General features: G+C 41.4%; 1 protein-coding gene across 4 annotated transcripts in view; it reads right to left on the reverse strand.

Moving 5' to 3' along the window:
- Tbl1xr1 (TBL1X/Y related 1) overlaps positions 1-17,535 on the reverse strand; it is a 140,178-nt gene that overhangs the window by 105,671 nt on the left and 16,972 nt on the right. Inside the window, exon 2 of one of the 4 annotated variants that reach the window (XM_029475478.2) lies at positions 6,668-6,748. The exons of the other annotated variants lie outside the window; for them this stretch is intronic. The gene's annotated coding sequence lies outside the window, so the exon portion shown is untranslated. The remainder of the gene's footprint in view (positions 1-6,667; positions 6,749-17,535) is intronic. 4 annotated transcript variants of the gene reach the window in all.

A 17,535-nucleotide genomic window follows, 5' to 3' on the forward strand; every position in this document is an offset into this window, starting at 1 on the left:
CCAACACTGACCCAAAACATTTTAATGCCCGACCTCAAATCACTCCACAGACAACATGGTACCTGAACAGAGTTACCCCACTATGAAATTTATAACAAAAGCATAAAAATATACATGGAAAAAGGCCTCTCCAAATAATGGTACAGGAAAGCTAGGTATTCCCATGCAGAATAAAATTAGATTCTCATCTCTCACCTTGCACAAAAATCAACTCATAATGGATCACAGACCTTAATGTAAGATCTAAAACACTAAAATGTTGAATAACTTTCTGAAACAACCCCAGTAGCACAGGAAATCGCCTCCATAACTGGCAAATGGGAAAACATGAAACTAAAAGGCTTCTGAACAGCAAAAGAAACAACTGTCAGTATTAAAAGTCAGTGTGAAGAATGGGCAGAGGTGTGTAAAATCACCTCCAACCGTACATTAGAGAGGCTAGTGTCTAGAATATATAAACAAAATAAGACCTCCCAATTACTAGAGAATACATTCTCAAGACAGTGAGGCTGAAATGATGGCTCAGCAGTTAAAGAGTCCTAGGTGTTCTTTCTGAGGACCTAGGTTCAGTATCCAGCACCCATATAGTACCTCATTACAGTCCCAGAGGATCCATCCTCCTCCACTGGTCTCTGAGGGCATAGCATGCACAAAAGTGTAGACACACATGCATGTAAAAACCCTTGCACACAAATTTATTATTATTATTATTATTATTATTATTATTATACACATTTTTAAATTGTATGTATTCTAAATATTTGAAAAACTGTTCAATAACCTTATCAATTTGGGAAATACAGTAGTGCTGAGATTCCAATGCACCACAGAAAGAATGGCTAACAGCAAGACAATAGCAAAAATATGCTGAAAAGTGGGAGAGAGTAAACCCTCCACTGCTGGTAGGAAAAATAAGTAAGTATAGCCACTATGGAAATCAGAAACTGTCCCCTGACCCAGACATAACCTTTCTGGGCATGTCATAGAAAAGTCTACATACCACAGAACAATACCCAAGAGATAGAACCTGCCTAGATGCCTTATAAACTGATAAAAAGATAAAGAAAATGTGGTTAATGTACAAAATAGAATTTTATTTAGCCTTACAAAACACTGAAATCAAGACATTTACAGGAAAACATATATTCCACATCTGTGCTAAAATAACTCTGACTTGGAAAAGTCAACTACCACATTTTCTCCCTATGCAAATCCTAGAATTTAGTTCTTTTACAAGTATTATTAGGGGTGGGGCTGTCCTAGAAAGGGATCCTTGAAAGAGAAGAAGAGAGCTTAAGGAGGAGGAAGGTACATGAATTCAAGTCAGAGAAGCAAAAATTTGCCAACAAAAAGGGGTGGGGGGAGAACAGCAGGAGTCAGGAAATGGAAGCAACTGGAGAAGTTCAGTAAGAACAAAGTATGATTGAGAGCAGAGTAATGCTAACTGTAAAGCCCAAGTACTAAGCCAGCTTAGTAAAATGGCTTAGCAGCAGAAGGCCCATCCTGCATGGCTGACATGGCTGGATCCCTAGGAAGGAGAACCAACTCCATAAAGTTGATACCTGACTTCTACCCATGGGTCAGGATGTACACACACATATAAACATTTAAAAAAAGAGTAATAAAACATTAAACTAAATAAAAATGTAAGTTCCGTAGTTAGGTTATCTTTGTGGTGATTAAACACCATGACTTAAGCAACTTGAGAAGGAAAGGGATTATTCAGCTTGCACTTCCCATCACTGTTTATCATTGAAGAAGTTAGGACAGGAATTCAAACAGGGCAAGAACCTGGAAGCAGGAGCTGAGGCAGAGCCCATGGAGGGTGCTGCCTATTGGCTTGCTCCTTAGAATTCCTTCAGCCTGCAATGTGATAAGACCCAGGACCACCACCACCTCAGGGGAGGCCTACCCACTATGGACTGGGCCTCCCCCATCCATCACTAAGAACATGACTTAACAGGCCTCACTGCAGCCCAATCTTAGGAGACATTTTCTCAGTTGAGGTTCTCACTTCTATGGTCACTCTAGTTTGTTTCAGGTTGATATAAAACTAGTCAGCAGAGAAGATGAAATGACTATTTCAGATCTACAAAGGTAGAATAATAACCAGCAGTTCTACAGCATAAGAAACGTTCTACTAAGGCAGAACACAATACCAGATGGATCCATTTGCCATACAGTGGATAATGGGGTGAGGAGAATGGTAAGCCCCTAAGTAGCACTTCAAGGTGGGTGGTGAGTTTAAACGCCTACACCATAGAGCTTGACCTAACAGCCCAAAGCAGTAAGCCGGTACAATGAAGTGTTTCTATTAATCCAAAGCAGAGATGGAAACTAGCTCAACAAGCAAGACCACTCCACATCATACATAATCAGACCTCACGTATAATCAGACTGAAAACAAATCAAGAGGGAAACACACAGGCCATGCCAGCTCCACTACAGAGAGATGAAAGGACAGCAGAAACATCAGGTACACAGACTGTCAGAGCACAGAATATGAGCAAGGTAAAAAAGTAATAATAAAGGGTCACTACAACACAGAGGAAAAAAAAAAAAAAACACTAAGCGTTCATAAACCTCATCCCATTACTTCAAAATCAATAAAGCAAAATCAAAGTTCCACAAAGAAACAGAACTTGGGGCCAAGCAAGTTAAATATCTTATTCTCTGTTACTGACTAAAGAGGGAACAGAAAAATCAGGAAATGCTAAATAAAAGATTTGAATATTATCAAACAAACTGGCCTAACAGATGTGAGAACAGTGAGATAAAATCAGCAATCAGCATTGGAGAGTTCTCAGGAAACTAAAATAATCAGAAACTGAATAATGTGCTCCTAAAAGTCAGTTATTCTAAGAAAATATTGGGCTGGGTGGCACAGGCTTAAAATCCCAGGGACACAAGGGCAGAAGAAGTTCAAGTTTCAGGCCAAAACAGGGTATATGTTTAGACCTGTCTCAGAAGGGGGGAATGGAGGGGATCAGGTGGTAGAAAAGTCTTGAGAGCTGATGCCCACAGAATCTATTGTTACCTAGAAAAAATAAATTGGATGTACAGCTTCAAGAGTATTTGCCTAGCAGAGTGAGGCCCTGCCTTCAACCTTCAGGACCACTGTGAATATAGCTTATATATATGTGCCCATATGTATGTGTGTGTATGTACACGATTCAGTGGGTGAGGAAAATGCCTTTATGCACAGCAGCTCTCTTTAATAGCTGAAGGACAGAATGGCTTACATCACACAGATCTGGTAAAGACAAGAGTATGCTGCAAGGAGTGATGGTAGCACTCAAAAGGTCCTGAAGGCCACGACAGTAGACTGGAAGTAGGCAGTAGCTGTGTGAGAAGGATTTCAGCACAGCCAGCCCAAGCAAATATTAATTCACTATAATTATATTGGATTTATTCCTGAATTTCCCTCATTGTTATCTGATTGGACCAATTTGGAATTAATTGTATGTAACAGATTTTAGGGCAAATGAAATGTAGTCTAGTGGGACTCTTTTATCCTTGAGCAGTAAAAAGTTGTTCTGAGGTTCCCAGCAGCTGAGAGAACATACTGCAGGCTCTGAGTACAGCAGGGTCTACAGTAAGCCTGTTTGATGCAGCAGAACAAGGTGCCACTGCTCCCCTACGATACTGTCCCTTCATGATGGTGAAATAAGCCATCTGAGTCCTCTGTGCTTAAAAACACCTCATAGATCCAAGTGGTGGTGCATGCCTGTTAGTCCTGATATCCCCAAAGATGGGACGTTCAAAGCCAGCCTTCAGTACATGATGATTTCCTTCCACATTTGATACTCCACACGCTGTCTTTCATCTAGCCCTAATTGAGGGAGTATATTGTTTCCATATGTGTGAGACAAGGTATCAGTCGCCCAGGCTCTTTCCTTTCTCCCCTTCCTCTCCCTCCCATCCCCCTCTGCTTTTTCTGTTTTCCAGGCAGCTTTCAGCAAAGTGGCTGGAGTTCATGCTCATCTTTGCTTACATGCCCACGCAGGGTGCTCTGTAATGATGGCATGCATCCACCAGCACAACCTTTTACAACCTTGGGATCAGTGCACTGCCCAGACCTGGGTCCCTTGGGAAATGGCAAGGTCAAGATTTAACAGTCCAAGATAATTCTTCCCCAACAAAGAATTATTCTAATCTAGATACATCAACCCTCTTTAAAATAATTCAGAGAATCATAAGAATGAAGAGCACAATGATTAAGTTAATTAAAGCTAATGTGTAAGGACTGGGGATGCAGCTCAGTGGGCAGACTGCTGCTTCCTGATATGCCCAAGGCCTGCGCTCGAACCCTGGCACAAGTATGTGACTACATATGTAGGTATATACAGACAGGTACATGCCTATAATAATCTCAGCACTCAGAGGTAGAGAGAGGCAGGAGCATCAGAACAAGGTCACTTTTAATTACATAACAAGTTTAATACAAGCCTGGACTACTGATACCTCGTCTCTCACACATACAGTACATGATACAAACAGGAGCAGAGCAGCTCTTATGCATAGCACACTGCAATGACAGTGTGTGCACACAGAAAACAAGACCCTGCTCCAGCCAAGACATCACGGCACAATTCTAAACATGTACTATACCTTTTTTTTGCAAGTGCTACATGCAGGAAGTAGCTCAGAAGCTAGAACAGGAGTTAAGTCAATGTCAGGCCTGAAGGATAATATGACCAAGAAAAGGCTACAGAGCAACATATAAATCCTGGCTGAATACAATACTATACAGAACATTGGACAGCCACTAATAATCCTGAAAGCATACCAACTCTGGGACCAGCCTAAACCTAGTTTCCTGCTGTGATAACACTGACGAAAAGCAGCTTAGGCAAGGAAAGTGTATGTTGCGACTATACTTCTAGGTCACATTACATCCTTAAGCTGTCGTCAGGCAAGGGAATCAAAGCAGAAACCACGAAGGAATGCTGCTTGTTGGCTCACTCTCACACATGCACATTCATTAATTGTAGCATACTATCTGAAGGTATTTATCTTATAATCAATGTGGGGTGACCAGTGGTCCCGTGTTCAAAAAACAGAACTAGACACCCAGAGACTTAAGGGAGAGACTCAGGGATTACAGAATCAGAAACATCTGCCAAGATTCCTAAACCTAGAATGGGGAAAAACAACAACAACAAAAAGAAAACAAAAACAGGCTAGTTCTTCAACTGCAAAGTCAGCTTAAGAGCCTGGTCCCAGTGGGATTTCTCTCTCCTGATTCGTTTCAGAAGCACTCTTAACTAGCACGCAGCAAAGTGAACAAACACACCAGCGATTCAAAGTGAAGACTTCAATCATTCCTGGTTTTCTCTCATATGTGTATGTACAGGAGTAGCATGCTACAGAAAATGGTAAGTTAAGCCTGGCACGGCGGCACACACTTGTGATCCCTAGTTGTTGGCAGCTGAGGCTGGTCTGTATTACTTGGAGACACCATGCCTTAAAAACAAAACAGCAAGGGAAAAAAAAAAAAAAAACATAGGAAAAGCTAAATTTAAAGATATAAAGTCCCTAAATGATTTGAAAATAGTGTCAGTCCTATGAGCAACCTCCTTCTTTTTTATGAAGCCCCATAAAAGTAACCAATCTGACAAAACACCAGAATCTCTATGATCATCTCAAACTAGGGGATTTTTAAATGGATGCTACACAATTCAAAAGCAAGACGGAATCCTATTTGTAACCAAAATGTTTGGTTACAGCTGCTGTGATTTTTTTTTTTTTTTTTTTTTGGTCAAACAGGTTTTAAAAAAATTACTATCTCCTATAACAATAGGTTAACTTAGTCTCTGTGATCCATTAAAAAAAATAAATAAATAAATTATTGCAAGCTCCATCCTCAATAAAAATTCCACACCATGGCCAATGAGACAGTCCAGCAGGTAAGGACACTTGCTAGCAAACCTGATGGCCTAAGTTCTGTCCCTGATTAAAATAACTAAGATTGCCAAAAATACAGTGGCATGCACATATGCCACTGAGCAAGTGCACAGGTACACACACTAAATATATACCTTAAAAATATTTTTAAAGCTGGGCATGGTGGCACACGCCTTTAATCCCAGCACTCAGGAGGCAGAGGCAGGTGGATTTCAGAGTTCGAGGCCAGCCTGGTCTACAGAGTGAGTTCCAGGACAGCCAGGGCTACTCGGAAAAACCCTGTCTCGAAAAACCAAAATATATATACATACATGCATACATACGCACACACATATATATATGTGTGTGCGTATGTATGTATGTATATATATTTTAAAGAATCATAATTCTCTAAAACATTTAATGAATCATGCACCAACAATAAGCATCATTTGCCATGAAAGCAATTCAAAGTCAATACACGCGTACATGCACATACACATACACATACACAGCTGAAAGTATGTATATGGAGCATGGAGCGCTATAATATATTGACAGTTGACAGCTGTTGTGCAGGTTGGTATAACCACCTTGAGGGGCCCTTGGCATCTAGCCACTGAAGTTTATAGTCTATGTTGACATAACCATCAGTTCCACGTCTAACATACTAAAAGGATATGAAGACTGTAACAGCCTATAGTTTCACTCAGAACAGCACAAAGCTGAAATCCAAATTAGCATTTCTACCCCAAGGACAACAACAAACAGTGGATGATACCTTGTAAAGAGGCAGGTACCAAGAGTACCAGGACAGCCTTTGCAGGGCGATGGTCACAGCAGTGCTCAGGTCACCTAGATCCTGAAGGCAATAACAAAGACAAGGAATGACCAGGCCATCTTGTCACACACAGAGCTCAAGTCCCAGGAGCAGGGTTTTCTCTCCCTCTCTCTCTCTCTGTTGACCCTATAAAATCACATGACTAATGTTAAGTTGGCCAGACTGTGATGGTGCACACCTTTTACCCCAACATTCAGGAGGTGGAGCCAGATGGATCTCTGTGAGGTGGAGGCCAGCTTGGTCTAGAGAATGAGTTCCAGGACAGCCAGGGCTGCACAGTAAAACCTTGTCTTAGAAAAACAACAACAACAAAAAAAAAAAAAGATGAGTCAAGTTGACCTTTGATCAACAGAAGCAAGTCTGTGCTGGGTAGCCAGTGGCCCAACAATGGTTCAAGGTACTTGTCACCACCAAAAGGGACCAAAGTTATCACATATGTCTAGTTATTAAGTGCTCCAAGGCGGTGGTCACCCCACCCAAGATGTCACTATTCTGGTATAATATCCACTGTCCCCACTTCAAGGGAACGAAATGTCAAATACCAGCCATCGCAGTCCATGCAAGATAGCAGGCTGCTGTGGCTCTGAGCTGTGAGCCATTTTCCCACTCCAGAAGACTGGTCATCTCAGGTTCTGTACTGGAGAAGCTCCTGTTGATGACCAGCACTGACAAGGCTGCACTACAAACTTGGGCAATGTCACCAAGGCCAATCTAGTGCCATTACCAAGACCTACCTGGAAAAGAGATGGTGTGGCTCACCAATCTCCCTCTGAAAAAAAATCTATCAATCATCTTATGAAGCCCACAGGAGCCATAGTACTACATTCTTGTAATCCCAGCATGGAAGAGGTAGAGAGAGAATGACCCTAAGTTCAAATCACCGTAAGCAGTATACAACACTGTCTTAAAAGAATTTATAATCAACAGCAAATAGTCTCTGGACAGAGTACCCAAGCTCCAATTAGGACTTTTGTACAAGGCAAAGCGAAACATAGCTTGGGAAAGGTGGCAGCCCTTGCATCAGGTAGCCACCTCACTAAAGCTCTTACCACCCAGACTAACTTGACAACTCTGGTCCACAGTGGTAAGATGAAAGCCTGTAGAAACAAGGGAGGGGAGGAAAAATCAAACTATCTTTTCCAGATTGGAAAACAGAGATTGGAAAAGAGAGGTTGGGAGAGAGGACACTGATTGACACAGCATGGTGATGCAGCAAAACCCCAGCTACTTAGATAAAATAGGAGGGCTGATTTTGTGGACGGAGCACAGGTCTATTGTGGTCAGTGTGCTGGAATGGCAAAGCACAGTCCTCACCTGTCAACGAAGTCATCATAGTACAGGTAAAAAAAACACACTTTAAAAACTCATGGACACAGATGTGTGCTTGTGTGTGCTTGTGTGTGTGTGTGTGCGTGTGTTTGCTTGATTTTGAGACCAGACTCATTACAGAGTACATGTTACCCTTGAACTACATATGCTCTTATGTCTCGGCCTCCTAGAAAGGCTGAAATTTCAGGCAGGAGCCCCTATGCCTAGCTTGATCATACTCATTTACGTAAAGTAAACTGAAAAGGTGACAGAAAGGAAAACTGAGTAGGCATGTGGCCTGAGGGAATGAGGGTAAAGAAATACAGCCAGATAAAGCTGTCACAACCAATCAAGGCTGGACACTTACCATCTGTTCATTTTCCTAAAGTAAAATTATCTTCAGCTATAACATTTACTGAGCCGCACAAATGTGCGCCCAGCACCTCGACCACTGCACACTGCAGCAGAAAGCCCTCAGCACTACCAAAGAGAGCAGGAGCATGCTCTTGGGCCTGAGAGCCTGGATCCAAACAAGCTTTGATATTAATGAGCAACCAAGTCTTTAATATTTTGATAACAATAGAAATAAAATAAAATAAAATGGAAAGCAGGCTAAGGGAACACCCAAATAGATGAAATATTTAGATATAAATCCAAACTACAAGAACCAAGTAAATGAGATGCTCCCCATGTCTACTGAAGGAAGAATCAATACTACCAAAACACCATTAACATCCCAAACTGAACAAAAGATTTAATTCAATCCCAGCCAAAATCCTGACGAGTTAGTTTGTGTGTATTAGCAAACTGAGTCCAAAACTTTTATGTAAGTTTATACACAAAAGATTCAAAATAGGCAACTTAATATTGAGGAGAGAAACCTGGACCTCAAGACTGTTAAGCTGTACTAATCAAGACTGGGAAACTAGGGAAGGAGGAAAAACAGAGCTTCCAAATCATGCAGGCACAAAGACCACCATGCTACAGAGGATCTTTCCAACAAATGCTGCTGCAGTGATTACAGTAATAACTCATTCTGGGCACTCGGGGATTAAGAACATGGGCTGCTTTTCTAGGGTACCTGGGTTCAATTCCCAGCATGCACACAGCAGCTCTAAGCCACCTCCTGGTCTCAAACACCAAGTCAAACACTTGGTGCACTGACACAGATGCAGACAAAATACCCATAGAGCAGGGGAGAGGAGAGGAGGACAGGGGAGGGGAGGGGCAGGCAGGGAAGGAGAGGGCAAGGGAAGGCAGCGGAGGGGAGGGGAAGGGAAGGGAGGAAAAGAGAAGAAAATAAATAACAATATTGAAATCCAGACACAGACCTCAATTCAGCACAGCAATGGAGCAGACGGATACCTAAATGTGAAACATAGAACTATTTAAAACTTCTCAAAGATAAAGAACTCAAGGCATCAACAGATCACAGGAGTGACAGGACAAATTTATGAAGGAGACAACAGATAAATCAGGACTTGATTTAAATTAACATTTCCTGCTCTGCAAATGACAGTGTCTGCAGAATGAGAAGAGGCTACAAAACGCAGAGAAATATTTGCAAAATATATCAGATAAAAGATTACTAACCAACTATATACAAAGAGTACATTTTCCCAGTAGCTGCAGCTCAAAAGTAGAGCCTGGCACTCAGTAAGAACTACTAAAACTCATCAATAAGAAAACAGTTGGGGCTGGGAAGATGGCTCAGTCATTAAGGTACTTGTGGTACCAAACAAGAAGACTTAATTTCAGATTCCCAGGACCCAATATAAAAACTAGATGCGGTGCCACATATTTGTAACCCCAGTGCCTCAGAGTGCTTGCTGGCCAGCCAGTCCAGCTTCATCAGTGAGCTCCAGGTTCAGTGAGACAGACAACTGCCTCAAAAAGTGAGCAATGCACTTATTTGAATTCTGGCCACTACACTAGCAAGCATGCACATATGCAAACACAAAATAAAGAAAGGTAAAAGATGAGAAATATGGGAATTAAGCATATGAAAAATATTCAGTATCATATACTGACCATGAAAATAAAAATTAAAATGTGACACTGCCACACACCTGTGGGAACAGGCCAAATCAAGGCACAAGGCGCCACCACCAACCACTGGGAGGATTATGTGAACAGTATGTTCTTGCTGCTAGAAATAAAACAGAAACACTTTGGAAGACTTCTTTATTGATCCTTATAAAACAATACGGCCTTAACACATATCCCAACAATTATGCTACTTGATGTCTACATAAACTCACACACACACACAACCTTTATGTCTACTCAAAGACCCACACATGGATGTTTCTAGCAGCTTTACTCATAACTACTCAAACTTAGAGCTAACCGAGATAATCAGTAGGTCACCAGATAAAGCCACGTTCATGCAGACAGTAATATATACTGCACTGTAGAAAAAGGTGAGAGAAGACAAGAAGGAGATTTGAAAGCATTACTACTCTAAGAAACGATTCTGAAAAGACCACACGCATCAGTATTGTATACATAGTCTGAGAAAAGCCAAACAATGGAGACCGAACAAAGATCCCAGATGACCAGGATCAGGGAGAACTAGGCAGGGAGATGCTTCACATAATACTGTATGGCAGACACACATCATGACAGATCTGTGAAAATGTACAATGAACAGCAGCTTGACATGGAACTCTGGGTAATACTGACTGGCCACTGAGAACAAAGCCCAGGCAGGGACTTCTGACTTCACTTCAAACCTAACAGACTTAAGCATACCAATTCTTTTTAAAATATTGTTACAGACCAAAATCTCATAATTACTACTCTGGAATTACATGAAGTAAGAAATTAACAACTTCCATTGATTTTCAATATAAGATGAAATAAAAATATATAAGTATGATAGCAGCCAGACATCTTGTATCATGCAAAACAAAGTGCCTCTCACCAGCCAGTAAGTCAACAACTTACCAGTCCATCTGTCTGTCTTTGTCTCTTTTCAGGTCTCACAAATAACCATCCCACATATAACCTCCCACCATTTTGTTTTATTTAAAAGTTTTAAATTAGATACATTCAAAATATCAACCAAACAGCTGCACCATTCTCTGTTGTGTCTGCAGCTACAGAATGGTATTCAGTTAGCAGAGCTATTCTCCCTCAGCAGGTGCATAAGAGACAACTCAGGACCTAAAGCTGCCCCACATGCAACTAGGATACTCTATGCACCAACAATGATAGCTTTAGTCTACACGACAACCACAGCCCAATTCTGTCATGCCAGGTTATGGAAAATAGTGACAGGACAAGATTATCTACAGGCGTACTTAGAAGTGTTTTATACACACCACCACCACCACCACCCTGGTTTAAAAACAAATTTTACCACCTTATACTTCAATGTTTTCTCTTTTAAAGGCATAAGCTGTACACAGGGTTGTTACATACTTTATAGTAAAACAAACAAACAAAAACCTGTGTTGAAACCTATCTCATCTTCATCTTCCTCCTCTTCCCTATGGTTTGCGGGCCGTGAGGTTCCTCAGTTCTGCAGAGCATTCTCCTCCAGCTCAGGTGGTTTTCAGTTCTCTTTCCTAACAAGCTCTGCCCACCTCTGCCCAGCTCCAGGTCTCCCTCTGTGGCAGCTGTGGTCTTCCACCCACCTGGCATCCTGTCCAGAGCTGACTGGGACCTCTCATGGCAACCAGTGCTGCTGCGTGTGCACCGTGGGATTTACACAAGGAACACACATGGTGGGAGACGGAGGAGCAGGAAGAGAAAGAGAAATCATGTAATTATAGTTTAACTAAATTAAAAAGAACACATAGGACCACCTTTGCTTTTCTTCAGACAGAGAGCCCATGAATCTTTTCTATAAAAATGTAACTGCCCACATGGCTGCACAAAATTCTAAGAAATATACTTCAAATAAAGATTAAAATGAAGCCGGGTGTGGTGGCACACGCCTTTAATCCCAGCACTCGGGAAGCAGAGGCAGGCGGATTTCTGAGTTCGAGGCCAGCTTGGCCTACAGAGTGAGTTCCAGGACAGCCAGGGCTACACAGAGAAACCCTGTCTCAAAAAAACAAAAAACAAAAAAAAAAAAAAGATTAAAATGAAAGATCTAAGAAATAATAATTTCCAAAATGCTCCAAAATACAACTCCCTGAATGATAAGTTTCCCTGCACACAGGCATCCACCATGCCGTTTACACATGCACACAAAAGTTAAAAAGTCTTTAAAAAAATAAAGAGTTCAAGCCAAGAAAAAGACAGCCATGGATTCCACAAGCTATCAGTAGTGGCTTAAAATGATATATTAGCTTGATTAATTGTGCTTCCTGGGTTAGAATCAATGTTCTTATCATTCCAATAGAAGGGACAATGGAATTTTTTGAAAAAGAATCGAACTAGTGGGTTTGGAATAGGAAATACAAGATTAGCCCAGGATAGTACTGTATCTGAAAGAAAGTGCTAGTAGAAAGAAGCCACAGGTAATGTGTGCCTTTAATCCTAGCACTTGAGAAGTGTAGTGGTTTGAATATGCTTGGCCCAAGGAGTGGCACTATTTGGAGGTGTGGCCTTGTTGGAGTAGGTATATCACGGTGGGCATGGGCTGTAAGACCCTTGTCCTAGCTGCCTGGAAGCCAGCTGTCTCCTAGCAGCCTGCAGATGAAGATGTAGAACTTTCAGCTCCTCTCACACCATTCCTGCCTAGATACTACTGCCATATACCCCCACCTTGATGATAATGGGCTGAACCTCTGAACCGGTGAGCCAGCCCCAATTAAATGTTGTCCTTATAAGACCTGCCTTGGTCATGGTGTCTGTTCACAGCACCTAACTAAGACAGGAGGAGAGGTAGGAGGATCTCTGAGTATAAGGCCAATTTGTTCTATGTAGTACAGGGCTACATAGTGAGAGCTTGTCTCACAAAAACAAACAGCAGCCAGAAGAACAAAATACATTACAACAACAGCATCACATTATAACCCAACAGACAAAAGAAATCCACACAGGACCACAGAGGCATGACAGAGTGGGTAAACAAATAGAAACAATCTCTTATAAAAGAGAAAAAAATCCAACTACTACATGAAGTAGTGGGGGCCAAACCAATCCAACTGCCCAGAAATCCACCTACTGTGGATGTTGGAGCTACCAAGCAAAATACTACAGAAAGAAAAGGTCATTTGTATCTCCCCACATTTATATTCTTTTTGAGCTGGAAGGTGACTGGAAGCTTTACACAAGCACAGCACTGGATCTCCCATGAGCTGAGCCTCCACAGTGGAACACATAGAACAATCATTACCAGTGACAACACCAGGACATGGAACCGGAATCAAATGATCAACTTTAGCATCATCTTAAGACAACCACAGGGACCTTGAACCCTAGATGAGATAAAATGAAATAAGAACATTTGAGACTGCCCCAAATAACCAAAGACTCAGTCCAAAGAAAAACTTTTCAAAACTATCATGACAATCAAAACAAAGAAAGAAAGAAATCCCAAGAAATCAGGAGTCTAAGGTGACAGATAACACAGCACAGGATCCCGAAACATCAGACAGAAGCCAGTGTTTAACCTGGGAAATACTGGGGCAGGGCGACTAAATGTACAAAGGAAAGCTACCCTACCTCTGCAACTGTTCTTACTCAAACCTAAAACCCTTCACAAAATAAGATAAATTCACAATAGTAAACTTACACAACTAGTGTGTATAATTATAGTCAAGTATAGACGATAATTCAGGAAAAATTAAAAACTTTAGTTTTGCTAAAAAAAAAAAAAAAAATAGCAAAGGGCTACTGCTGTGGCTCTGAGGTAGGGTGTTTAATTTAATGAGGAGCATGGTATACAAGTATCCAGCAGACTGTTAAGACCCCAATGGTATCTGCAGATATCAGAACACCAGTGACCATATAGGCAGCACATGTGTCCTCATGCACATCTACTCTACACTGTACGAAATGACCTCTGTGCAGAATTAGTGTGCCTTCCCCACCTCACACCAGGTGCTTAGCTGACACCCTGCTGTTCTGCTTAAACAATCCTCCCAGTTCCCTTTCAGAGAAAAGGCCCTTTGGCTGCCAGAAGCTCTCCTGCCTCCAACCTCAGCTCCTTCAGGGTCACCTAAGACAGAGACTACACCACTTGCCAGAGAAGGCCAGGCGGGTAGATCTATGCTACATCCACTTTTTCTGCCCTTTACCATTCACAAGTCACTGCTGTCCTCTGCTCAAAAACACTCTCAGCATGTGCAGACTACCATCTAGTTAGAGGAGCCATCTCCTGAAACTTTCAGTATTCAAAGTTTTACATACCTATCCAAAAGAAGTGACTTTTGCTTTAAAAAAAAAAATTTAAGATTTTATTATTTATTTTATATATATGACAGGTACACTGTAGCTATCTTCAGACACACCAGAAGAGGGCATCAGATCTCATTACAGATGGTTGTGAGCCACCATGTGGTTGCTGGGACTTGAACTCAGAACCCCTGGAAGAGCAGTCAATGCTCTTAACCGCTGGCCATTACAAACACAAAGAGCATTTTCTCCAGTTACTTAATATATTTTAATATAATGTTTCTAAAATGTAAATAGAGCAAGGTGAAACTTTAATACTTAAACACAGTTTGATTTTCAAAACCGTCCTGCCAATTATGCATCAGAGAAAACAAATCACTCTCAGTTGGGCTGGCTGGGATTTCAGTAGTCTCTGTAGTTCAAGAGGACGTGGCTAATTCTCCTCATAAAATCAGTGAATACAAGCTTCTCTTCAGCTAGCTATGAACCTTTGAAGTTAATTTTAACTGAGGTATCTGAGAAATGTTTCAGTACCATACATTTTCCATGTAATCCGGCATGTTTAGGTCATGTATGTAATTAAAGGGCTGGGAGTAATGAAATGCCAAGGACAAGGCAGAGTCCAGGGTAGTAAAAAAACGAAGCCAAGGAAAGTCAAAGGAGGCAGCCAGGTGTGGTGGCTCACTGCGCAGATTCCACAAGTGAGGTGAAGGCAGCAAGAGGATGGATCACCCCAACCTTGTAGTTAGCCTGGGCAACAAAGGTACAGGCCACCATGGGATAGAGTAACCCTCCCCCACAAAAAAAGAAAAGATTTAAATGCCTTAGGTCATAGCAAGCTTATTATACATAGCAACTCATTTTACTTTGGTTAGCTGAATATTTTCTTAATTTTTTTTATACACTGAGATTATTTAAATATAGAGTAAAGAGGGCTGGAGAGATGGCTCAGCAGTTAAGGGTGTGTACTGTTCTGATAGAAAAACCAAGTCTGGTTGCCAAAACCCAAGACAGGCTGCTAAACTCTTGCTCCAGAATCTGAAGCCTCTGGACTCCATGAGCAGCGCACTCACAAAAATAAATACAGACATATTACCATAAAATAAATAAATTATTTTTTTTTTCCAAGACAGGGCTTCTCTGTGTAGCCCTGGCTGTCCTGGAACTCTCTGTACACCAGGCTGGCTTTAAACTCATGGAGAGATCCACCTGCCTCTCCCGAGTACTGGGATTAAAGCCTTAGAATAAATTTTAATTAGATTTTCTTCCTCAGAAATTACAACATCGATCTCAGAAGATGGAAAGATCTCCCATGCTCATGGATTGGCAGGATCAACATTGTAAAAATGGCTATCTTGCCAAAAGCAATCTACAGATTCAATGTAATCCCCATCAAAATTCCAACTCAATTCTTCAACGAATTAGAAAGAGCAATCTGCAAATTCATCTGGAATAACAAAAAACCTAGGATAGCAAAAACTCTTCTCAAGGATAAAAGAACCTCTGGTGGAATCACCATCCCTGACCTAAAGCTTTACTACAGAGCAATTGTGATAAAAACTGCATGGTACTGGTATAGTGACAGACAAGTAGACCAATGGAATAGAATTGAAGACCCAGAAATGAAGCCACACAACCTATGGTCACTTGATCTTCGACAAGGGAGCTAAAACCATCCAGTGGAAGAAACACAGCATTTTCAACAAATGGTGCTGGCACAACTGGTGGTTATCATGTAGAAGAATGCGAATCAATCCATTCCTATCTCCTTGTACTAAGGTCAAATCTAAATGGATCAAGGAACTCCACATAAAACCAGAGACAGTGAAACTTATAGAGGAGAAAGTGGGGAAAAGCCTCGAAGATATGGGCACAGGGGAAACATCCCTGAATAGAACAGCAATGGCTTGTGCTGTAAGATCGAGAATTGACAAATGGGACCTCATGAAACTGCAAAGCTTCTGCAAGGCAAAAGACACCGTCAATAAGATTAAAAAGGCCACCAACAGATTGGGAAAGGATCTTTACCTATCCTAAATCAGATAGGGGACTAATATCCAATATATATAAAGAACTCAAGGAGGTGGACTCCAGAAAAATCAAATAACCCCATTAAAAAATGGGGCTCAGAGCCAAACAAAGAATTCTCACCTGAGGAATACCGAATGGCTGAGAAGCACCTGAAAAAATGTTCAGCATCCTTAATCATCAGAGAAATGCAAATCAAAACAACCCTGAGATTCCATCTCACACCTGTCAGAATGGCTAAGATCAAAAATTCAGGTGACAGCAGATGCTGGAGAGGATGTGGAGAAAGAGGAACACTCCTCCATTGTTGGTGGGATTGCAAGCTTGTACAACCACTCTGGAAATCAGTCTGGCAGTTTCTCAGAAAATTGGACATAGTACTATCGGAGGATCCAGCAATACCTCTTCTGGGCATATATCCAGAAGATGTTCCAACTGGTAAGAAGGGCATATGCTCCAGTATGTTCATAGCAGCCTTATTTATAATACCCAGAAGCTGGGAAGAACCCAGATGCCCCTCAACAGAGGAATGGATACAAAAAACGTGGTACATTTACACAATGGAGTACTACTCTGCTATTAAAAGGAATAAATTTATGAAATTCCTAGCCAAATGGATGGACCTGGAGGGCATCATCCTGAGTGAGGTAACACAATCACAAAAGAACTCACATGATATTCACTCACTGATAAGTGGATATTAGCCCAAAACTTAGTATACCCAAGATATAAGATACAATTTGCAAAACTCATGAAACTGAAGAAGAACGAAGACCAAAGTGTGGACACTGTGCCCCTTCTTAGAATTGGGAACAATCACTCATGGAAGGAGTTACAGAGACAAAGTTTGGAGCTGAGACAAAAGGATGGACCATCTAGAGACTGCCATATTCAGGGATCCATCCCATAATCAGCCTCCAAACGATGACACCATTGCATACACTAGCAAGAGTTTGCTGAAAGGACCCTGATATAGCTGTCTTGTGAGACTAGGCCGGGGCCTAGAAAACACATAAGTGGATGCTCACAGTCAGCTATTGGATGGATCACAGGGCCCCCAATGGAGGAACTAGAGAAAGTATCCAAGGAGCTAAAGAGATCTGCAACCCTGTAGGTGCAACAACATTATGAACTAACCAGTACCCCGGAGCTCTTGACTCTAGCTGCATATGTATCAA

Source organism: Mus caroli, unplaced genomic scaffold (assembly GCF_978045245.1).
Source record: "Mus caroli unplaced genomic scaffold, Mus_caroli_1 scaffold_3, whole genome shotgun sequence".
Lineage (NCBI taxonomy): Eukaryota > Metazoa > Chordata > Mammalia > Rodentia > Muridae > Mus > Mus caroli.